This window comes from Mustela nivalis, assembly GCF_964662115.1.
Source record: "Mustela nivalis genome assembly, chromosome: Y".
Classification (NCBI taxonomy): Eukaryota; Metazoa; Chordata; class Mammalia; order Carnivora; family Mustelidae; genus Mustela; species Mustela nivalis.
This window is the reverse complement of record NC_139041.1, coordinates 13,779,776-13,805,179: the sequence shown is the minus strand read 5'-3', so window position 1 is coordinate 13,805,179 and position 25,404 is coordinate 13,779,776.

The window sequence follows — 25,404 nt, the reverse complement described above, 5'->3', positions numbered from 1 at the left end:
GTAGTGGAAAAGGTGACCTTGACGTCTCCGGGGATATGTTGGTTTAAAGGAAGGTATACAGAATGTCATTTTCCTTCCTCTATGTCTCCAGAAAGGGGAAGTTGGAAATTAACCCATACATCCTGAGTTCTTGATCAGGTTAAGAGGGCTCTTGATCTCTCCTTCCCGGGGCTTCCTACTTAAAGCCATAGGACAACAAGGTCATGGGAGAGGGGCAGCTGCTTAAGTAAAGCCAGCATCTGTGATGTCACAAAGCTTTGAGGTCATAGCAACGACTCCTCATCAACCCAGGCCTGATCACTACACTTGACTGGAATAGTCATGGGTGGGCCAAAGGACCACAAGCCATCCCAAACCGCTGGAGCCGCCTGGGTCTCTCACCAAGGCAGTTTGCGAAGCGATCAGTGTCACTTTCTCCATGGCTCAATTCGTAGTGTTTGGTCGTGAGTGTCAGCACCAGCCCTCTGGACCTCAGAGAAAGGCAAGGAACCCTCACTCCATCTTAGCCACGACAGGCCAAAAAACTAACAGACAGCAAGCAAAGCCCCAGGGGAGGAAATCCGAGCCCTGCACAAGTGTAAGGCCCTCCCACACAAACACGGAGCATCTAAAAAGGAAAAGGGCCACCCAAGCGAAGCTCAAAGTAAATCCCCACAACCGTGCCAAAGATATGTCTGGAGTCTTCCACAGCAAGGACACGAGTACCTCGAGCGTCTCCAAAAAAGGTGCCAACAAGGCCTCCCAATCTTCCAAAAAGACCATGCATCCAAGGCAGATTCTACACCCTAGAACCTTATGTCCAGGACGGACTCATGTTCTTGGAGTCCACAGGAGCCAACGGAGAGTATGTTGGAAGAGACCCATAGCCCAAGTAAAGCCATCTGTAAGAATTACGGACCTGTTTCAGGAAGACAACATGTGTGTCCAAAAGGACGCATTGAAGAGGATTCGAATGTGGAAGAACCTTGAGCACTCCCTCAGGGTGGAGCAGCTAACCTCTGTGGAACTGCATGGAGGTGTGGCAGCACAAGCCAGCCTTCACCCTCTCATGACCATCCCCCAAAAGGTTACATGCGATAAGAAAACAGTGCCTCTTGTGGAAGATGGGCATGTTAGAATGGAGCCCCGGGAGGATGCACAATGTGTTAAGAAGGGGTCAGTACAGAGTGACAGACAGCGGATGCTGCAGGTTGGTGAGGAGGTCCAGGAAGACAAAGAACAGGAGAATGAACAAGGGAGCTCCGAGAGAAGGTTGGGCATTTTAGGATGGTGGGAGGTTCTCTGTACCTGTCTGCCCTCCATAGGAAGCTAGGTCAAAATTCCATAAAACATCATTTGGCCCCAGTCAATTATTGTGCACTGTTTTTGTCTTTGTTATCTTATCCAAACGTATTGGACAGAGAGGCAGAGAGATACCAATCATACCAATCAGGGTGTGGAGCTGGAGAGGGAGAAGCTTACTTGCTCCTGAGCAGAGAACCTGAGAACAGAGTCAATGCCAAACCCTGAATCATGAGTTGATCTGAAGGTCGCCTCTGAACTAATGGAGACCGCCCTAGACCCAACCTTTGACTTCTGAATACCTCCTGGTTCTAGATAGAACCGCTGTTCTGTCATTGTTCAGAAATGCAGGGGATAAGGATTTTGGCTGGGCTGGTGTTGCTTGAGCTATCTGGCCTGCTTCGAGAGCTGGTATAGCTTTTCCTCTTGAAGTCATTGATTGGGCTATGGACAAACTATTCTCCTATGCCTATTTGCCTAAACTGAATACCTTCATGCCTAGATTTCCCAGGGGAATTGTACTATGTCTTTAGGTGCTCCGCTTCTGTGGAAGGTGTTGGGAGACCTCTGTTTCTCTGACTCTGGACCATTTCTCTGCTCCCAGGTGAGGGTCCTTTTCACCCCCGAGTTCTCCATTCTAGGATCAGCCCTCTTATCTTTCTCTCACTCTTACTTCACCTACAAGAGGCACCTCTTTCATTTCTTTGGAGAATCCCCAAGCTCACTATCATGTTCCATCATTCTTCCTTCGCTCTTACAATTTGCCTCCTTATTTTCTAGGCTTGTTATTCCCGGTCCCTAATTGGATCCTCCACTTCTACAATGTTCCCGGACTTTGCATCCAGTCTCCTGCCAATCTTCTCTTCAGGAGTTCTTTAGGTGATCTTATCTTTATCATTTTTATATCTGTGGTCCGAGACTCTCTGAAATCTCCTATGTTTTCTGATATACAGCGAGTATCCAGGCCGCTGCTTTCAATCCCGCATCAGGCGTGTTCTATGTAAGGGTTTCACACTGAATGCCTAGCCGTGATCATTCCTTCTTCCTTTACCTGGGCATCAATTGATTCTTCCATTTTTGCGTTGGATCTAGGTTTCTGTCACCTCTCTGTATTTGCTAAACTCATTCTGTTTTCTAACCTGAGGGTAATTTCTATAGGAGGAAAATATCTGAGAGTGACGCAGGGCTGGCCCTTAAGATTTTAGAGTGTGCGTGTGTGTGTGTGTTCTTGAGTGTGTATGTGGCATGCATGCCAACTGCTGTTGGTGTTGTGCCTGACCCTGTCCTGGAGGCAAGTCATTTGTAGTAGCTCTCCTTTCGGGCCGTTGGATGTTTTTAGGGTCCGGGCTGAATATGCTGAGGTATTCCTTGGTGGGCTCTGGTGTGACTGTGAAAGGAGAAACTCTGCCAACTCAACAGAACTGAGGCCTGCAGAATGCTGTGTTTAGAAGAGTACATGTGTTCCAAGCTTTCTTCTCGTCACCTATAGGAGAGTCTGTTCTCCTTGGACTTAGCATCTACGACTTAGGAAAGCAGTCCTCCAAGTGTTCCACTGTTGGAATTTCATGTTGGCTGGCTAGGCAGCCTATGTCCTCACCTACCTGTCTGGCCAGTAGCTCTGTCTTGATGCTGCTGTTGCGAGAGGCCAAAATTTATGATGTCCACATTGAGTCATCTGCATGAACACTGCCTTTCACGGAATCACTCCCACAACTTTCCATCTTCCCACTGCGTCTCTTGGTATTGTGTCTCTCTGATCATTGTCTCCAGGCTGTGTGCTCCTGGTCCCTTGTTTGTGTCATATTCAGGAATAAGATGGGCTTCATTCAAGTCAATGTCTGCCAAGCCTGCTGACATGAAAACTTCAGCCCTCAACACTTGTGTTGTCAAGTAGTCATGCCCTTCAGTCAATGGCACTGGGAAACAAGTTCCTGTGGGTTCCTGGTGTGCCCTGCTCTCCTGTGCCTTGGTCCTCTTCATGGGCTCCAGCCCTCTGATCCACAATCCAACCAAATCTCCCCTGAGCCATTATCCAACTTTCTCCCATCATCTCTGCAACTTCCGTTCTCTTTCACTCTGGAGTTTACCTTGTAGATTTCAGGTCAATTTCCATTCCACTGCAGTTATTGTGGTCATCTTCCTGTTGCCTTCATGGCTGAAGAAGCATGAGGTTATTAGTCACTACTACCATCTCACTGTCTTCCATGTCACCACAATTCGTACTGAGACATAAGCAAGAAGGAATTTTTTTCACTTGTCTCTTATGGCAGTCTTACTGTGAGCATTGGAGTTTGTCATCTCTACCATGCTCGGAAAGACAACAAACAGACGATTTCACTAACTCATGACAGTCAAGAAACATACGAATGAGAAAGAGTATTGGGAAAAAGAGTATGACTCTAATGAGGAATTCAAATGGTGGTGTTTGTTGGAAGACAGTTTTGTGAGAACACGAGTTTCTTGAAGAGGACAAGAGATAACATTCCTTGCAGGAGATTTCCTGAAACCGATGGAATGTGAGTTTTCAAGGCATGTCAAATTGAATTGCTACCCACAAGAGACCGAATTCCATTCTCCCATATTTTAATAATAATTGTGATGTGAAACACACACACACCACACAACATTAACACATGCACATGCTCACACAGTTGAACACACACAAAGATAAGACATGCAAAAGATGGGGAGAAAGCGAGGAATCGTACCAATGAAGCAACCCCAAGAAAATACCATATAGGTGAAAGAAATTAGAAACCAAGTGAGAAGCCAACCGAATGAGAAAGTGAACTATTACCTATCAATAATACATTCATTACTCAGGACTAAAGTCTCCCGTCAATATAAACAGTTGGTAGGAGTGGTTGAAATTCCAAAACAAAACAAAAGAAAACAAAAGTTAGAAAACATTCATAAAAAAACAGCAAATATTACAAGCTAATCCTTCTGATGCCCATAGGAGATTTCCTTCGACTATAAAGATACTCATAGCTTGCAAGTGAAGACATCCTGAAGACGTAGGTTATGCTATTTCCAAGGAGAAGAGAGCCAAAGTGTTTGTGCCTAAGTCAGCGAGAGTGATTGTATGCCTTTGAAAGACAAAAGCTTAGAGGAAGGTGTTTTGTCTTAATGGAGCATCAAAACAACAGAAACCTGGAAGAAATGTCAACATATAGACCACGAACAATGCTGTATCTAACGTTGGAAGCCTATGCACACACAGGAATGGAGATGGCGACTTTTATCCAATACTGTTGGCAACTATGAGATCCACGTTAAGCACAGGACAGATCAATGGGAAGGTGCTAAGGAATAAGAGATGTCCACATGAGCTCTCGAGACCACCTGAACTTTGGGGATCCATGAGAAAGATTGTGTCTCTGAGGACAATATGATATGTTCGTCCCAGCAGCAGACCTAACTTTTTCTATCTCAGGTCATGAGCTCGAGGCCAAATCCAGTCATAATTCATGGAAGAGAAGTCAAAACCTATACAGTGCACTTATGATCACGAAGGTATGAAACCAGGAAGATATCACTTTCAATTTGGAAATATAGCCAGACACGAAAAGTTGGAAAACACAACACACTCATGAACTAGCAATGAATGCAAGAAAGAAAATCCAAAGGAAAATCAGAAAGAGCCATAAACGTAGAAATTCGAAGAAACTTAGAGGATGATGCCAAAACATTTTATGGGGATACCATATAGGGATAAATGCATGCATTGCCAAAATTTAAAAACACTGAGAAATAAAGCCATCTAAAAGGATGACTGAAGGAACAAGATGAAGAATAACCAAACTCCAAAGGTAACAGAAAAATAGAAATCATACATGTGATTATCAAAATTATGGAAATACAAACAAACCAATAGGAAAAAAATCAGGAGATCTCACACTTGAGTTTTGACAACATGAACAACCCGCAGAAGCTATTACTGGGATAAAACAGGGAGACAAGCACACAGCTGCAAGTATGAAACCACATGACAACTGGTAGCAATGAAAAAAGAATAACCGAAGGGGCACATCCTCACATTTATGCTGGCAAATACAAGAACTGAGAAAAAAGGATAAATTCGCTGACACATAGAAACTTCCAAGATGAGATCAGGAAACCTACAAAATCTCAGCTCTATAGTAGAGACGGAAAAATTTGAAGCAGTAATACAACCTCTGCCAACACACAGTAGGCCAAGTCAAGTCATTTACCTGGGTCATTCTTCTAGGTATTTAGTGAAGGCATTGTGATGTCCACTCATCAAATCCAGAGATGGAAGAAGCGGGTAAACTCTAATTCACAAGGATAAAGACCCAATTCAAAGGACATTTTAGGAAACCCACCCATGTCATTTCAATAATGAAAGGTAATAAACAATATAATTCTTTCCTGTTCTCCCTGTGACTTCCTTTGGTTTTGAGAGGGCCACATTGTTTTCCTCTGAATTGATGTTGTCATTGCTATTCTGTTGAGAAAGCCTGCCTATCATTCATCATCCGTTTTTGACAGAGTATTCACGGATGCATTAGTTGCATAAACGTACTGGTGCTCCTCCGAATAGATGCCACAACTCCTGACCACCCATTAAGCAGTTCTCTTTTTGGGAACCCTCAGCTTGATTCTCAGAGTCCTGAGTCACTCCTGATGGGTCGCCTTCTCTGACTTCTTGCCCTTCGGTTGCCTTCCTTTACTAAGGGCCAAGATATTCCCCCCGAGGCACATATTCTTGGAAGCCATATGGTATTTCCCTTTGTCTGCTTGCCTTTTCCATTTCCCATCAGCAGGGCATGGGGCATTCATGTCAAGGCAAGTCCAGGGGTTCATCACATCGGCAGCAGAGGAATACTGTGTTGCTGAAATGGACCCAAACTTCCTGATCTACTAGTCCGTGCAATGGCATGGCGGTTCATTGCAAAGCACTGCTCGATTGGGCCTTGCAAGCCGTCGTTATAGGCCGTCCCTTTCCTTCTGACTAAAGAGACTTGGTCAACACGTCTATACCCGTTACCACAACAAGTACAGTTAACTAATCATGACAACGGATTCATTCCAAGCCTCTTCAGTGAAAGTTAGCTCTTATGCAGAATGTCACTCTCCTCAAAGACTTTGCAAAGGTTTTTAAGGGAAAGCCAGGTAGACAGAGACCTCATCCCTTAGCCATGTGTTTCAGAGCACTAGGAGACGAGACCACAGATGGAACCATATTGCGATGCCCTCACCTTTTACCTCGGAAAGGGACTTTCCGTACCTTAATCATCACTGACCCATAGGCAATAGACACTGACAAGGTACACTCTCCCCCACAAACCCCACGGATAGCTGCTCATCCCCACGAGGTCACACCTTTTCTGGAGATATCTAGAAATTGTAGTGGAAAAGGACACCTTCAGTTCCGGGGATATGTTGGCCTAAAAAAAGGTATACTGAATGTAATTTTTTTTCCTCTATGTTTCCAGAAAGGGGAAGTTGGATATTAACCCACAAAACATCCTGAGTTCTTGATCAGGTTCAGAGTCCTCTTGTTCTGTCCTTCCCGGGTTTCCTACTTAAAGCCATAGGACACCAAGGTCATGGGAGAGGGGCAGCCTCTTCAGTGAAGCCAGCATCTGTGATATCACAAGCTTTGTGGTCATAGCAACCACTCCTCATCAACTCAGGCCTGATCACTACACTTGACTGGAGTAGTCAGGGGGGCCAAGAGGACCCCAAGCCATCCCAAACCACTGGAGCCGCCTGCGTCTCTCAGCAAGGCAGTACGCGAAGCAAGTCGGTGTCACTTTCTCCATGGCTCAATTCATAGTTTGGTCCTGAGTGTCAGCACCAGACCTCTGGACCTCAGAGAAATGCAAGGAACCCTCTCTCCATCTTAGCCACGACAGGCCAAGAAACTAAAGACTGCAAGCAAAGCCTCAGGGGAGGAAATCCGAGCCCTGCACAAGTTTAAGAGATTCCCACCCAAAAACGGAGCATCTGAACCCAAGGGAAGCTCAAAGTGAATCCCCACAACCGTGCCAAAGATATGTCTGGAGTCCTCCACAGCAAGGACACGAGTACCTCGAGCGTCTCCAAAAAAGGTGCCAACAAGTCCTCCCAATCTTCCAAAAAGACCATGCATCCAAGGCAGACTCTACACCCTAGAACCTTAGGTCCAGGAAGGACTCATGTTCTTGGAGTCCACAGGAGCCAACGGAGAGCATGGTGGAGAGACCCATAGCCCAAGTCAAGCCATCTGTAAGACTTCTGGACGCATTTCAGGAAGACAACATGTGTGTCCAAAAGGACGCATTGAAGAGGATTCGAGTGGAAGAACTTTGAGCACTCCCTCAGGGTGGAGCAGCTACCCTCTGTGAAACTGCATGGAGGTGTGGCAGCACAAGCCAGCCTTCACCCTCTCATGACCATCCCCCAAATGGTTACATGCATAAGAAAAAGGTGACTCTTGCAGAAGATGGGCATGTTTGAATGGAGCCCCGAGAGGATGCACAAAGTGTTAACAAGGGGTCAGTACAGCGTGACAGACAGCGGATTCTGCAGGTTGGTGAGAAGATCCAGGAAGGCAAAGAACAAGAGAATGAATAAGGGAGCTTCGAGAGTAGGTCGGGCATTTTAGGATGGTGGGAGGTTCTCTGTACCTGGCTGCCCTCCTTTGGAGACTAGGTCCAAATTAAATAAAACATCCTTTGGCCCCAGTCAATTATTGTGCACTGTTTTTGTCTTTGTTATCTTATCCAACGTGCACATTCACGTATTGGACAGAGAGGCAGAGATATCCCAATCAGGGGGTGGAGCTGGAGAGGGAGAAGCTTACTTGCCCCTGAGCAGAGAACCTGAGAACAGAGTCAATGCCAAGACCCTGAATCATGAGTTGATCTGAAGGCCGCCTCTTAACTGTTGGAGACCGCCCGGTACCCAACCTTTGATTTCTGAATACCTCCTGGTTCTAGATAGAACCGCTGTTCTGTCATTGTTCAGAAATGCAGGGGATAAGGTTTTGGCTTGGCCTCGTGTTGCTTGAGCTCTCCGGCCTGCTTCGAGAGCTGGTATAGCTTTTCCTCTTGAAGTCAGTGATTGGGCTATGGACAAACTATTCTCCGATGCCTATTTGCCTAAACTGAATACCTCCATGCCTAGATTTCCAGGGGCAAAGGCACTATGTCTTTAGGTGCTCCACTTCTGTGGAAGGTGTTGGGAGTCCTCTGTGCCTCTGATTCTGGACCACTTTCTCTGCTCCCAGGTAGGGTCCTTTTCAGCCCCGAGTTCTCCAATCTAGGATCAGCTTTCTTATCTTTCTATCACTCTTACTTCACCTACAAGAGGCACTCTTTCCTTTCCTTGGAGATTCCCTAAACTCACTATCATGTTCCATCATTCGGCCTTCACTTAGAATTTGCCTCCTTATTTTCTAGGCTTGTTCTTCCCGATCCCTAATTGGATCCTCCACTTCTGCCATGTTCCCGGATTCGCATCCAGTCTCCTGCCAAAATTCTCTTCAGGAGTTCTTTAGGTGATTTTATCTTTATCAGTTTTATCTCTGTGGTTCAAGACTCTCTGATATCTCCTATGTTTTCTGATGTACAGCGAGTATCCAGGCCGCTGCTTTCAATTCCGCATCGGGCGTGTTCTATGTAGTGGTTTCACTCTGATTGCCTATCTGTGATCATTTCTTCTTCCTTTACCTGGGCATCAATTGATTCTTCCATCTTTGCGTTGGATCTAGGTTTCTGTTACCTCTCTGTATTCGTGAAATTAATTCTTTTTCTAACCTGAGAGTATTTTCTATAGGAGGAAAGGATCCGTGAGTGACCAAGGGTTGGCCCTTGGGTTTTGCTGAGTGCGTGCATGTGTGACTGTTTTTGAGTCTGTATGTGGCATGCATGCCATCTGCTGTTGGTGTTGTGATTGACCCTGTCCTGGAGGCAAGTCATTTGTAGTAGCTCTCCTTTCGGGCTGTTTGATGTTTTTAGGGTCTGGGCTGAATATGCTGAGGTATTCCTTGGTGGGTTCTGGTGTGGTGTGAAAGGAGAAACTCCGCCAACTCAACAGAACTGAGGCCTGCAGAATTCTGTGTTTAGTAGAGAACATATGGTCAAAGCTTTCATCTCGTCACCTATAGGAGAGTCTGTTCTCCTTGGACTTAGCATCTTCGACTGAGGAAAGCAGTCCTCCAAGTGTTCCACTGTAGGGATTTCTTGTTGGCTTGCTAGGCAGCCTATGTCCTCACTTACCTGTCTGGCAAGTAGCTATGTCTTGATGCTGCTGTTGCGAGATCGAAATTTATGATGTCCACATTGAGTCATCTACATGAACACTGCCTTTCACGGAATCACACCCACAACTCACCATCTTCCCACTGTGTCTCTTGGTATTGTGTCTCTCTGATCATTGTCTCCAGGCTGTGTGCTCCTGGTCGCTTGTTGGTGTCATATGGAAAAAAAAGATGGGGTTCTTTCAAGTCAATGTCTGCCAAGCCTGCTGACATGAAAACTTCAGCCCTCAACACTTGTGTTGTCAAGTAGTCGTGCCCTTCATACCCTCGGCGTGTCACAGTCAATGACACTGGAAAACAGGTTCCTTTGGGTTCCCGATGTGCCCTGCTCTCCTCTGCCTTGGTCCTCTTCATGGGCTCCAGGCCTCTGATCCACAAACCAACCAAATCTTCCCTGAGCCATTTCTCCAACCATCTCCCATCATCTCTGCAACTTCCGTTCTCTTTCGCTCTGGAGTTTACCTTGTAGGTTTCAGGTTAATTTCCACACCACTACAGTTGTAGTAACGTGAAGCCATCTGAAATACTTCCATTCCCGTTTCAGGAAGACAACTTGTATTTCGAAAAGGACGCATTGAAGAGGATTCAAATGTGGAAGAACCTTGTGCACTCCCTCAGGGTGGAGCAGCTACCCTCTGTGGCACTTTATGGAGATGTGTCAGCACAAGCCTGCCTTCACCCTATCATGACCATCCCCCAAATGGTTACATGCAATAAGCAAACAGTGCATATTGCAGAATATGGGCATATTCCAATGGATTCCCGGGAGGATGCACAATGTGTTAACAAGGAGTCAGTACAGTGCGACAGACAGGGGATGCGCAGGTTGGTGAGGAGATCCAGTAAGGCAAAGAACAGGAGAATGAACAAGGTATCTCTGAGCGAAGGTCGGGCATTTTAGGATGGTAGGAGGTTCCTTATACCTGGCTGCCCTCCATAGGAACCTAGGTCCAAATTCAATAAAACATCCTTTGGCCCCAGTCAATTATTGTGCAATGTTTTTGTCTTTGTTATCTTGTCTAAAGTGCACATGCACGTATTGGACAGAGAGGCAGAGAGATCCCAATCAGGGGGTGGAGTTGGGGAGGGAGAATCTTACATGCCCCTGAGCACAGAACCTGAGAACAGAGTCAATGCCAAGACCCTGGAATCATGAGTAGATCTGAAGGGCGCCTCTGAAATGATGGACACAACCCTGGACCCAACCATTGGTTTCTGAATACCTCCTGGTTCTAGACAGAACCTCTGCTCTGTTATTGTTCAGAAATGCAGGGGATAAGGATTTTGGCTTGGGCTGGTGTTTCTTGAGCTATACGCCTCCTTCGAGAGCTGGTATAGCTTTTCTTCTTGAAGTCAGTGATTGAGCTCTTGACAAACTATTCTCCGATGTCCAATTGCCTAAAGAGAATACATCCATGCCTAGATTTTCCAGGGGGAATAACACTATGTATTTAGGTGCTCCGCTACTGTGGAAGGTGATGGGAGTCCTCTGTGCCTCTGATTCTGGACCTCTGTCTCTGCTCCCAGATGAGGGACCTTTTCAGCCTCGAATTCTCCAATCCAGGATCAGCCCTCTATTCTTTCTCTCACTCTTACTTCTCCTTCATAGGTACCTCTTTCATTTCCTTAGAGATTATTTAAGCTCATTATCATGTTCCATCATTCTGCCTTCTCTTTTAGAAATTGCGTCCTTATTTTCTGGGCTTGGACTACCCTGTCCCTAATTGGATCATCCACTTCTGCCATGTTCCTGGACTTTGCATCCAGTCTCCTACCAATCTTCTCTTCAGGAGTTCTTTAGGTGATTTTATCTTTATCAGTTTTATCTCCGTGGTTCTAGACACTCTGATATCTTCTATCTTTTATTATGTACAGCGTGTATCCAGGCCGCTGCTTTCAACCCAGCGTCGGGCATGTTCTATGTAGAGGTTTCACTCTGATTGCCTAGAGGTAATCATTCCTTCTTCCTTCACCTGGGAATCAATTTATTCTTCCATCTTTGCATTGGATCTAGGTTTCTGTCACCTCCCTGTATTCGTTAAACTCATTCTGTTTTCTAACCAGAGGGTAATTTCTTTAGGAAGAAGATATTCAGGAGTGATCCATCGCTGGCCCTCCTTGTTTGTGAGTGCGTGCGTGTGTGTGTGTGTGTGTGTGTGTGTTTGTTTGTGTGTGGCATGTATGCCATCTACTGTTGTGTATGGCTGACCCTGTCCTTGAGTCCAGTCTTTGCAGTGCCTCTCCTTTTCTGCCGTTTGGTGTTTTTAGGGTCTGGGCTGAATATTCTGAGGTTTACCTTGGTCAGCTCTGGTGTGCCTGTGAAAGGAGAAATACCACCAACTCAGCAGAATGCAGGCCTGCAGAGTGCTGTGTTCAGAAGAGAACATGTGGTCAAAGCTTTCTTCTACTCCCCTATGGGAGAATCTGTTCTCCTTAGACTAAGCATCTTGGACTGAGGAAGGCAGTCCTCCAAGGGTTCCTCGGTTGGGATTTCATGTTGGATGGCTCGGCATCCTATGTCCTCAGCTACCTGTCATGGCCAGGAGGTTTGTCTTGATGCTGCTCTTGTGAGAGCCCAAAATTATTATCCAAATTGAGACATCTCAATTAACACTGATGAACTCCATTCACAGATGCCCTCCAACGACTCACCAATTTACCACTGTGTCTCTTGGTATTGCCTCTGATCATTGTATCCAGGCCGTCTGCTCCTGGTTGCTTGTTGGTGTCATTTGCAGAAAAAAATGGTGTTCTTTCAGGTCGATGTCTGCCAAGCCTGCTGATATGAAAATTTCAGCCCTCAACATTATGTTGTCAAGTAGTCGTGCCTTTCCGACCCTCTGTATGTCACAGACAAAGGCACTGGGAAACAGGTTCTTGTGGGTTCCCAGTATGCCTTGTTCTCAGATGCCTTGGTCCTCTGCATGGGCTCTGGCCCTCTGATCCACAAACCAACCAAATCTCCCCTGAGCCATGTCTCCAAATTTCACCCATCATCTCTGCAACTTCCGTTCTCTTTCGCTCTGGAGTTTACCTTGTAGGCTTCAGTTCAGTTTCCACCCTACTGCAGTTGTTGTGGTCATCTTCCTGTTGCCTTCATGGCTGAAGACAAGCATGAGGTTATTAGACACTACTACCATCTCACTCTCCTCCATGTCACCGGAATTCGTACTGACAGATAAGCAAGAAGGAATTCTTCCACTTGTCTCTTATGGCAGTCCTACGGAGAGCATTGGGCTTTGTCCCATCTATCATTCTCAAAAGATAACAAACGGACGATTTCACTAACTCATGACAGTCAAGAAACATATGAAAAAGCAAGGGTATTGGGACAAACAGTATGACTCTAATGAAAAATTCAAATGGTGGTGTATGTTGGAAGGCAATTTTGTGAGAACATGTGTTTCTTGAAGAGGACAAGTGATGACATTCCTTGCAGGAGATTTCCTGAAACTGATGGAATGTGAGTTTTCAAGGCATGTCAAATTGAATTGCTACCCATAAGAGACCGAATTCCATTCTCTCGTATTTTAATAATAAGTGTGATGTGAAACACACACAGACCACAGACACATTAACACATGCACATGCACACACACATGAACACACCCACAGATAAGACATGCAAAAGATGGGGAGGAAGCGAGAAATCATACCAATAAAGCAACCCCAAGAAACAGGATATAGGTGAAAGGCAAATAGAATCCAATTGAGAAGCCAACCGAAATGAGAAAGTGAACTATTACCTATCAATAATACATTCAGTACTCAGGACGAATGTCTCCCATCAATACAAACAGTTTGTAAGAGTGGTTGAAATTCCAAATCAAAAAAAAAAAAAAAAAGAAAGAAAGAAACAAAAGAAAAGAAACAAAAGATCCATAGGAAAACAACAAATATTAAACAAGCTCGTTTTTCTGATGACCAACGGAGATTTCCTTCTACTATAAAGATACTCATAGATTGCATGTGAAGAAATCGGGAACACCTAGGGTATGCTATTACAAGGAGAAGAGAGCCAAAGTGTTTGTGCTTAAGTCGCGAGAGTCATTTTATGCCTTCGAGAAACAAAAGGTAAGCAGAAGGTGTTTGTCTTGATGGAGCATCAAAACAACAGAAACCTAGAAGAATTGCCAATATATACACCACGAACAAGGGTGTATCTAAACGTTGGAAGCCTATGAACACAAAGGAAGGGAGATGGAGATTTTTATCCAATACTGTTGGGAACTATGATATCCAGATTAAGCACAGGACAGATCATCTGGATGAGAAGGTGCTAAAGACGTCCACATGGGCTCTCGAGACCACCTGAACTTTGGGGATTCATGAGTAAGATTGCATCTCCGAGGACAATAAGATATGTTCTTCCCCAGCGGCAGACCTAACTTTGTCTCTCGCAGGTCATGAGCTCGAGGCCAAATCCAGTCGTAATACATGGAAGAGAAGTCAAAACCTATCCTGTGCACTTATGATCACGAAGGTATGAAACCAGGAAGATATCACTTTCAAATTGGATATACAGCCAGACACTAAAAGGTGGAAAACACATCACAATCGCGAACTAGCAATAAATGCAAGGGAGAAAATCCAAAGGAAAACAGAAAGAGCCATGAATGAAGGAATTCTAAGAAACTTAGAGGATGTAGCCAAACATTTTGTGGGGAATCATATAGGGTTAAATGCATGCATTTACAAAATTTAAAAACTCAGAAAAAAAAAGCCACATAAAAGGACGTCTGAGGAAACAAGATGAAGAAAAACCAAACTCCAAGGTTAACAGAAAAATTGAAATCATACATGTGATTGTCAAAATTAAGGAAATACAAACAAACCAATAGGAAAAAAATCAGGAGATCTCACACTTGAGTGTTGACAGCACGAACAAACCGCAGAGGACATTACAGGGATACAACAAGGAGACAAGCACACACCTGCAAGTATGAAACCAAATGACAACTGGGAGAAAGGAAAAAAAAAAAAATAACGGAAGAGGCACATCCACACATTAATGCTAGCAAATCCAAGAACTGAGAGAAAAGGATAAATTCGCAGACAAATAGAAACCTCCAAGATTAAGTCAGGAAACCTACAAAATCTCAGCTCTCTAGTAGTGACAGAAGCATTTGAAGCAGTAATCCAACCACTGCCAACACACAGAAGGCGAGGTCCAATCAGGTTCCTGGGCCACTCTTCTAGGTATTTAGTGAAGGCATTGTCATGTCCTCTCATCAAATCCAGAAATGGAAGAGGCGGGTAAACTTTAATTCACAAGGATTAAGACCCAATTCAAAGAAGGATATTTTAGGAAACCAATACCATGTCATTTCAATGAGGAAAGATAATAAACAATATAATTCTTTCCTTTTCTCCCTGTGACTTCCTTCGGTTTTGAGAGGGCCACATTGTTTTCCTCTGAATTGACGTTGTTGTTGTTACTGTTCTGTTGAGAAAGGCTGCCTATCATTCATCATCCGTTTTTGACAGAGTATTCACGGATGCTTTAGTTACATGTACGTCCTAGTGCTCCTCCAAATATGTGCCACAACTCCTGACCACCCATTAAGCAGTTCTCTTTTCTGTAACCCTCAGCTGGATTCTCAGAGTCCTACGTCACTCCTGATGGGTCTCCTTCTCTGACTTCTTGCCCTTCAGTATTCCCTTCCTTTACTAAGGGCCAAGGTATTCCTCCCGAGGCACATATTGTGGGAAGCCATATGATATTTCCCTTTGTCTGCTTGCCTTTTCCATTTCCCATCAGCAGAGCATGGAACATTCATGTCTAGGCAAGATCCAGGGGTTCATTCACTTCGACGGCAGAGGAATACTGTGGTGCCAAAATAGACCCAAACTTCCTGATCCACTATTCCCTGCAAGGGCATTGCGGCTCACTCCAACGGTCTGCTCGAATGGGCCTTAGAAGCTGTAGTTATAGGCCTTCCCTTTCCTTCTGACTAAAGAGACTTGGTCAACATGTCTATACCCATTACCACAAAAGTACAGTAAACTAATGATGACGACGGGTGCAGTCCAGGCCTCTTTCTTAAGAGTTAGCTCTGATGCAGAATATCACTCTCCTCGAGTACTTTGGAAAGGTTTTTAAGTGAAATCCAGATACACAGAGGCCTAATCCCTTAGCCACGTGTTTCACAACATTAGGAGATGAGGCCACAGATGGCACCATATATCAATGCCCTCACCTTTTTCCTCGAAAAGGCAAGGACCCTCATTTCAACTTATAAATATGTCCACATTGAGACATCTTCATTAACACTGATGCACTCCATTCACGGATGCACTCCCACGACTCACCATCTTCTAAATGTGTCTCTTGGTATTATCTCTGATTTTATCTGCAGGCTGCCTGCTCCTGATTGTTTTTTGGTGTCATATGCAGAAAAAAGATGGTGTTCTTTCAGGTCGATGTCTGCCAAGCCTGCTGATATGAAAATTTCAGCACTCAACACTTGAGTTTACAAGTCCTCGTTACCTTCAGATCCTCTGTATGTCACAGTCAACAGCACTGGGAAACAGGTTCCTTGTAGGTTCACAGTGTGCCTTGCTCCCCTGTGCCTTGGTCCTCTGCATGGTCTCCGGCCCTCTGATCCATGAACCAACCAAATCTCCCCTGAGACATGACTCCAACCTTCTCCCATCATCTCTGCAACTTCCGTTCTCTTTCGCTCTGGAGTTTACCTTTTAGGCTTCAGGTCAGTTTCCACCCCACTGCAATGTTGTGGTCATCTTCCTGTTGCCCTCATGGCTCTAGACAAGCATGAGTTTATTAGACACTACTACCATCGCATTGTCCTCCATGTCACCGCAATTCGTACTGAGACAAAAGCAAGAAGGTATTCTTCCACTTGTCTCTTACCGCAGTATTGCAGAGAGCATTGGGCTTTGTCACATCTATCATTCTCAGAAAGACAACAAACGGAGAACTTCACTAACTCTGACAGTCAAGAAACATACAAAAAAGCAAGGGTATTGGGACAAACAGTATGACTATAATGAGAAATTCAAATGGTGGTCTTTGTTGGAAGGCAGTTTAGTGAGAACATGTGTTTCTTGAAGAGGACAAGAGATGACATTCCTTGCAGGAGATTTCATGGAACCGATGGAATGTGAGTTTTCAAGGCATGTCAAATTGAATTGCTACCCACAAGAGACCGAATTCCATTCTCTCATATTTTAATAATAATTGTGATGTGAAACACACACACACCACACAACATTAACACATGCACACACACATGAACACACACAAAGATAAGACATGCAAATGATGGGGAGGCATCTAGGAATTGTACCAATGAAGCAACCCCAAGAAAATACCATACAGGTGAAAGGCAAATAGAATCGAAGTGAGAAGCCAACCGAAATGAGAAAGTGAACTATTACCTATCAATAATACATTCAGTACTGAGGACGAACGTCTCCCGTCAATACAAACAGTTTGTAAGTGTGGTTGAAATTCCAAATCAAAAAAAAAAAAAAAAAAAAAAGTTAGAAAACATCCATAAGAAAACAGCAAATATTAAAAAAGCTCATCCTTCTGTTGCCCATAGGAGATTTCCTTTGACTATAAAGATACTCAAAACTTGCAAGTGAAGAAATCGGGAAGACGTAGGTTATGCTATTCCCAAGGAGAAGAGAGCCAATGTGTTTGTGCCTAAGTCAGTGAGAGTGATTTTATGCCTTAAAGAGACAAAAGCTAAGCGGAAGGTGTTTTGTCTTGATGGAGCATCAACACAAGAGAATCCTGGAAGAATTGCCAACATATACACCTCGAACAAGGATGTATCTAAACCTTGGAAGCCCATGAACACAAAGGAAGGGAGATGGCGACTTTTATCCAATACTGTTGGCAACTATGAGATCCACGTTAAGCACAGGACAGATCATCTGGATGGGAAGGTGCTAAGGAATAACAGATGTCCACATGGGCTCTCGAGACCACCTGAACTTTAGGGATCCATGAGTAGGATTGCATTCTGAGGACAATAAGATATGTTCTTCCCAGCGGTAGATCTCCCTTTGTCTATCGCAGGTCATGAGCTCGAGTCCAAATCCAGTCGTAATTCACGAAAGAGAAGTCAAAACCTACCGTGTGCACTTATGATCACGAAGGTATGAAACCAGGAGGATATCACTTTCAAATTGAAAATACAGCCAGACACTAAAAGTGGAAAACACAACACACTCACGAACTACAATGAATGCAAGGAATAAAATCCAAAGGAAAAGCAGAAAGAGCCATGAACAAAGGAATTCTAAGAAACTTAGAGGATAATGCCAAAACAATTTATGGGGATACCATATAGGGTTAAATGCATGCATTTCCAAAATTTAAAAACACTGAAAAAGAAGGCCACCTAAAAAGACGACTGAAGGAACAAGATTAAGAAAAACTGAACTCCAAAGTTAACAGAAAAATTGAAATCAGACATTTGATTTTCCAAATTAAGGAAATACAAACAAACCAATAGGAAAAAAATCAGTAGACTCACACTTCAGTTTTGAAAACACGAACAAACCGCAGTAGCCATTACTTGATAAAAGAGGAAGACAAGCACACATCTGAAAGTATGAAACTACATGACTACTTGTAGAAAGGAAAAAAGAAACACCTAAGAGGCAAACCCACACATTTATTCTAGCGAATCCAAGATCTGAGAGAAAAGCATAAATTCCCAGACACATAGAAACTTCCAAGATTAGGTCAGGAACATACAAAATTCTAGCTCTATAGTAGTGACAGAAGCATTTGAAGCAGTAATTCCAATCCTGGCAAAACACAGAAGGCCAGGTCAAGTCATTTTCCTGAGCCACTCTTCTAGTTATTTAGTAAAGGCAATGTCATGTCCTCTCATCAAATCCAGAGATGGAAGAGGCGGGTAAACTAAAATTCACAAGGTTAAAGATCCAATTCAAAGAAGGACATTTTAGGAAACCAATCCCATGTCATTTCAATAAGGAAAGATAATAAATAATATAATAATTTCCTTTACTCACTGTGACATCCTTTGGTTTTAAGAGACCACATAATTTTCCTCTGAATTTATGTTGCTATTGTTGCTGTTCTGTTGAGAATGCCTGCCTATCATCCATCATCCGTTTTTGAGAGAGTATTCACGGATGCTTTAGTTGCATGGACGTCCTAGTGCTCCTCCTAATATATGCCACAACACCTGACCACCCAAAGCAGTTCTCTTTTCTGTACCCCTAAGCTGGTTTCTCAGGGTCCTGAGTCACTCATGGTGGGTCTCCTTCTCTGACTTCTTGCCCTTCAGTATTCCCTTCATTTACTAATGGCCAAGTTATTCTTCCCAATGCACATATTGTGGGAAGCCATATGATATTTCCCTTTGTCTGCTTGCCTTTTCCATTTGTCATCAGCAGGGCATGTGACATTCATGTCAATGCAAGGTCCAGAGGTTTATTCACTTCGACAGCAGAGGAATACTGTGGTGCCAAAATGGACCCAAACTTCCTGATGCACTAGACCTTGCAAGGGCATTGTGCCTCACTATAAAGGTCTGCTCAAATGGGCCTTGCAAGCCGTCGGTATTGGCCGTCACTTTCTTTCTGACTAAAGCGACTTGGTCAACATGTCATTACCCATTACCACTACAAGTACAGTTAACTAATAATGACAACGGGTTCGGTCCGGCCTCTTCATTGAGAGTTAGCTTTAATGCAGATTGTTACTCTCCTCGAAGACTTTGAAAAGGTGTTTAAGTGAAAGCCAGGTAGACAGAGGCCTAATCGTTTAGCCACATGTTTCAGAACACTAGGAGACGAGGCCACAGGGGGCACCATATACCAATGCCATCACCTTTTACCTCGGAAAGGGACTTTCCGTACCTTACATTACTCATCCATAGGCAAAATACACTGACAAAGTACGCTCTCACCATGGAAAACAAACCACACGGAAAGCTGCTCTACCCACAAGGCCTCACCTTTTCTTGAGAAATCTAGAAATTGTAGTAGTAAAGGACACCTTGCTGTCTCTGGGGATATGTTGGCCTAAAGGAAGGTATACTGATGTCATTTTCCTTCCTTAATATCTCCAGAAAGGGCAAGTTGGACATTAACCCACAAGACATCCTGAGTTCTTGATCAGGTTCAGAGGGCTCTTTGTCTGTCCTTCCCGGGGCTTCCTACTCACATTCATGACACCAAGGTCATGGGAGAGGGAGAGCTAGTTCTGTGAAGCCAGCATCTGATCTCACAAAGCTTTGATCTCATAGCAACCACTCCTCATCAAACCAGGCCTGATCACTACACTTGACTGGAATACTCATTTGTGGGCCAAGTGGACACCAAGCCGTCCAAAACAGCTGGAGCTGCCTGGTTCTCTTATCAAGCAGTTTGCGAAGCGAGTCGGTGTCACCTTCTCCATGTTCCAATTCATAGTGTTTGGTCGTGAGTGTCAGAACCGCCCTCTGGACCTTGGAGAATGGTAAGAATCCCTCATTACATCTTAGCCACGATGGCCAAGAAACTGACAGACCACAAGCAGAGTTTAAGCGGAGGAAATCCAAGCCTGCGGAAGGATGAGGCCCTCGCACCAGATTGCGGAGCGTCTGAACAGGAAAAGGGCCAACCAAGGGAAGCTCAAAGTGAACCCCAAAACCATGCCAAAGACAAGTCTGGAGTCTTCCACAGCCAGCACACGAGTACCTCAAGGGTCTCCAGAACCGGTGCCAACAAGGCATCCCAATCTTCCAAAAAGACCATGCATCCAACACAGACACTATACCCTAGAACCTTAGGTCCAGACGGACTCATGTTCTTGGAGTCCACAGGAGCCAACGGAGAGCATGTTGGCAGAGACCCATAGCCCAAGTGAAGCCATCTGAAAGACTTCCGGACCCGTTTCAGGAAGACAACATGTATGTCCAAAAGGACGCATTGAAGAGGATTCGAATGTGGAAGTACCTTGAGCACTCCCTCAGGGTGGAGCAGCTACCCTCTGTGGAACTGCATGGAGATGTGGCAGCACAAGCCAGCCTTCACACTCTCATGACCATCCCCCAGTTGGTTACATGCGATAAGCAAACAGTGCTTCTTGCGGAAGATGGTCATGATCCAAAGGATCCCCGAGAGGATGCACAATGTGTTAAGAAGGGGTCAGTACAGCGCGAAAGACAGCGGATGCTGCAGGTTGGTGAGGAGATCCAGGAAGGCAAATAATAGTAGAATGAAAAAAAGAGCTCCGAGCGGAAGTCGGGCATTTTAGGATGGTGGGAGGTTTTCTCTACCTGTCTGCCCTCCATAGGAACCTAGGTCCATATTCAATAAAACATCCTATGGCCCCAGTCAATAATTGTGCAATGTTTTTGTCTTTGTTATCTTATCCAACGTGCGCATGCACGTATTGGACAGAGAGGCAGAGAGATCCCAATCAGGGGGTGGAGCTGGAGAGGGAGAAGCTTAATTTCCCCTGAGCAGAGAACCTGAGAACAGAGTCAATGCCAAGACCCTGGAATCATGAGTCAATCTGAAGGCCGCCTCTGAACTGATGGACACAACCTGGGTCCCAACCATTGACTTCTGAATACCTCCTGGTTCTAGACAGAACCGCTGCTCTGTCATTGTTCAGAAATGCAGGGGATAAGGACTTTGGCTTGGGCTGGTGTTGCTTGAGCTATCCGGCCTCCTTCAAGAGCTCATATAGCTTTTACTCTTGAATTCAGTGATTGAGCTATTGACATACTATTCTCCGATGCCCATTTGCCTAAAGAGAATACCTCCATGCCTAGATTTTCCAGGGGGAATGACACTATGTCTTTAGGTGCTCCACTTCTGTGGAAGGTGTTGGGAGTCTTCTGTGCCTCTGATTCTGGACCTCTGTCTCTGCTCCCATATGAGGATCCTTTTCTGCCCCGAGTTCTCCTATCTATTATCAGCCCTCTTTTTGTTCTATCACTCTTACTTCTCCTACAAGAGTCACCTCTTTTATTTCCTTGGAAATTCCCTAAGCTCATTATCATGTTCCATCATTCTGCCTTCTCTCTAAGAATTTGCGTCCTTATTTTTTAGGCTTGTTCTTCCCGGTCCCTAATTGGATCCTCCACTTCTGACATGTTTCTGGAATTTGCATCTAGTCTCCTACCAATCTTTGCTTCAGGAGTTCTTTAGGTGCTTTTATCTTTATCAGTTTTTTCTCAGTGGTTCGAGACTATGATATCTTCTTCGAGACTATGATATCTTCTATGTTTTCTGATGTACAGCGAGTATCCTGGCTGCTGCTTTCAAACCCGCATCGGAGGTGTTCTATGTAGAGTTTTCACTCCGATTGTCTAGCTGTTATCATTCCTTCTTCCTTCACCTGGGCATGAATTGATTGTTCCATCTTTGCATTTGATCTAGGTCTCTGTCACTTCTCTTTATTTGTTAAACTCCTTCTGTTTTCTAACCTGAGGGTAATATCTTTAGGAAGAAGAGATACGGGAGTGACCCAGGGCGGGATCTTAAGGTTTGTTGAGTCATTTGCAGTGCCTCTCCTTTCTTGCTGTATGGTGATTTTAGGGTCGGGGTTGAATATGCTGAGGTTTACCTCGGTGGGCTCTGGTGTGCCAGTGAAAGTAGAAATTCCACCAACTCAACAGAACACAGGCCTGCAGAATGCTGTGTTCAGAAGGGAACATGTGGTCAAAGCTTTCTTCTAGTCCCCTAAGGGAGAATCTGTTCTCCTTGGGCTAAGCATCTTGGACTGAGGAAGGAGGTCCTCCAAGTGTTTCACGGTTGGGATTTCGTGTTGGCTGGATAGGCAGCCTATGTCCTCACCTACCTTGCTTGGTCATTAGGTCTGTCTTGATGCTGTTGTTGCGAGAGCCAAAAATTTATTATGTCCACATTGAGACATCTCCATTAACACTCCCTTCACGGATGCACTCCCTCGACTCACCATCTTCTCACTATGTATCTTCTAATTTCTCTGATCATAGTCTCCAGGCACTCTGCTCCTGGTTGCTTGTTGGTGTCATATGCAGGAAAAATATGGTGTTCTTTCAAGTTGATGTCTGCCAAGCCTGCTGATATGAAAACATCAACCCTCAACACTTGTGTTGTCAAGAAATCGTGCCCTTCACACCCTCGGCATGTCACAGTCAACGGCACTGCGAAACAGGTTCCTTGTGGGTTTCCAGTTTGCCCTGCTCTCCTGTGCCTTGCTCCTCTGCATGGGCTCCGACACTCTGATCCACGTGTCAACCAAATCTCCCCTGAGCCATGTCTCCAACCTTCTCCCATCATCTCTGCAACTTCCGTTCTCTTTCGCTCTGGAGTTTATCTTGTAGGCTTCAGGTCAGTTTTCACCCCACTGCAGTTGTTGTGCTCATCTTCCTGTTGCCTTTATGGCTGAAGACAAGCATGAGGTTATTAGACACTACTACCATCTCACTGTCCTCTATGTCACCGCAATTTGTACTGAGACATAAGCAAGAAAGAATTCTTCCACTTGTCCTTATGGCAGTCTTGTGGTGTGCATTGGGCTTTGTCACATCTATCATGCTCGGGAAGACAACAAACAGACGATTTTACTAACTCATGACAGTGAAGAAACATACGAAACAACAAGGGTATTGGGACATACATTAGGAATCTAATGACGAATTCAAATTGTGGTGTTTGTTTGAAGGCAGTTTTGTGAGAACACATGTTTCTTGAAGAGGACAAAGGATGACTTTCCTTGAAGGAGATTTCCTGAAACTGATGGAATGTGAGTTTTCAAGGCATGTCAAATTGACTTAGTACCCATAAGAGACAGAATTTCATTCTCTCGTATTTTAATAATAAGTGTGATGTGAAACACACAGACCACACACATATTAACACATTTACATGCACACACACATGAACACACATAAAGATAAGACACGCAAAAGATGGGGAGGATGCGAGGAAGAGTACCAATGAAGCAACCCCAAGAAAATACCATATAGGTAAAAGACAAATAGAATCCAAGAGAGAAGCCAACCGAAATGACAAAGTGAACCTATGAATAACACATTCATTTCTCAGGACTAAAGTCGCCCGTCAATCCAAACAGTGTAAGAGTGGTGCTGGGAAAACTGGACAGCCTCATGTAGAAAAATGAAATTGGACCATTTCCTTACACCACACACAAAAATAGACTCAAAATGGATGAAGGACCTCAATGTGTGAAAGGAATCCATCAAAATCCTTGAGGAGAACACAAGCAGCAACCTCTTCGACCTCTGCCGCAGCAACATCTTCCTAGGAACAATGCAAAAGGCAAGGGAAGCAAGGGAAAAAATGAACTATTGGGATTTCATCAAGATCAAAAGCTTTTGCACAGCAAAGGAAACAGTTAACAAAATCAAAAGACAACTGACAGAATGGGAGAAGATATTTGCAAACGACATATCAGATAAAGGACTAGTGTCCAGAATCTATAAAGAACTTAGCAAACTCAACACCCAAAGAACAAATAATCCAATCAAGAAATGGGCAGAGGACATGAACAGACATTTCTGCAAATAAGACATCCAGATGGCCAACAGACACATGAAAAAGTGCTCCATATCACTCGGCATCAGGGAAATACAAATCAAAACCACAATGAGATATCACCTCACACCAGTCAGAATGGCTAAAATCAACAAGTCAGGAAATGACAGATGCTGGAGAGGATGTGGAGAAAGGGAAACCCTCCTACACTGTTGGTGGGAATGCAAGCTGGTGCAGCCACTCTGGAAAACAGCATGGAGGTTCCTCAGAATGTTGAAAATAGAACTGCCCTATGACCCAGCAATTGCACTATTGGGTATTTACCCTAAAGATACAAATGTAGTGATCCAAAGGGGCACATGCACCCGAATGTTTATAGCAGCAATGTCCACAATAGCCAAACTATGGAAAGAACCTAGATGTCCATCCACAGATGAATGGATCAAGAAGATGTGGTATATATACACAATGGAATACTATGCAGCCATCAAAAGAAATGAAATCTTGCCATTTGCGACAACATGGATGGCACTAGAGCAAATCATGCTTAGCGAAATAAGTCAAGCAGAGAAAGACAACTATCATATGATCTCCCTGATATGAAGAAGTGGTGATGCAACATGGAGGCTTAAGTGGGTAGGAGAAGAATAAATGAAACATGATGGGATTCGGAGGGAGACAAACCATAAGTGACTCTTAATCTCACAAAACAAACTGAGGGTTGCTGGGGGGAGGGGGTTTGGCAGAAAAGGGTGGGATTATGGACATTGGGGAGGGTATGTGCTTTGGTGAGTGCTGTGAAGTGTGTAAACCTGGTGATTCACAGACCTGTACCCCTGGGGATAAAAATATATGTTTATAAAAAATAAAAATTAAAAAAAAAAAGAGTGGTTGAAATTCCCAAAGGGAAAAAAAAAAAAAGGTAAGAAAAAATCCATAAGAAAACAACAAATTTAAACAAGCTCGACCTTGAGATGCCTATAGGAGATTTCCTTCGACTATAAAGATACTCATAGCTTGAAAGTGACGAAATTGGGAAGACGTAGGTTATGCTATTCCAAGGAGAAGAGAGCCAAAGTGTTGGTGCCTAACAGCGAGAGTTATTTTATGCCTTCACGAGACAAAAGATAAGCGGAAGGTGTTTTGTCTTCATGGAGCATCAAAACAACAGAAACCTGGAAGAATTGCCAACATATACACCACGAACAAGGGTGTATATAAACGTTGGAAGCCTATGAACACACAGGAACGGATATCGCGACTTTTACCCAATACTGTTGGGAACTATGATGTCCAAGTTAAGCACAGGACAGATCATCTGGATGGGAAGGTGCTAAGGAATAACAGATGTCCACATGGGCTCTCGAGAC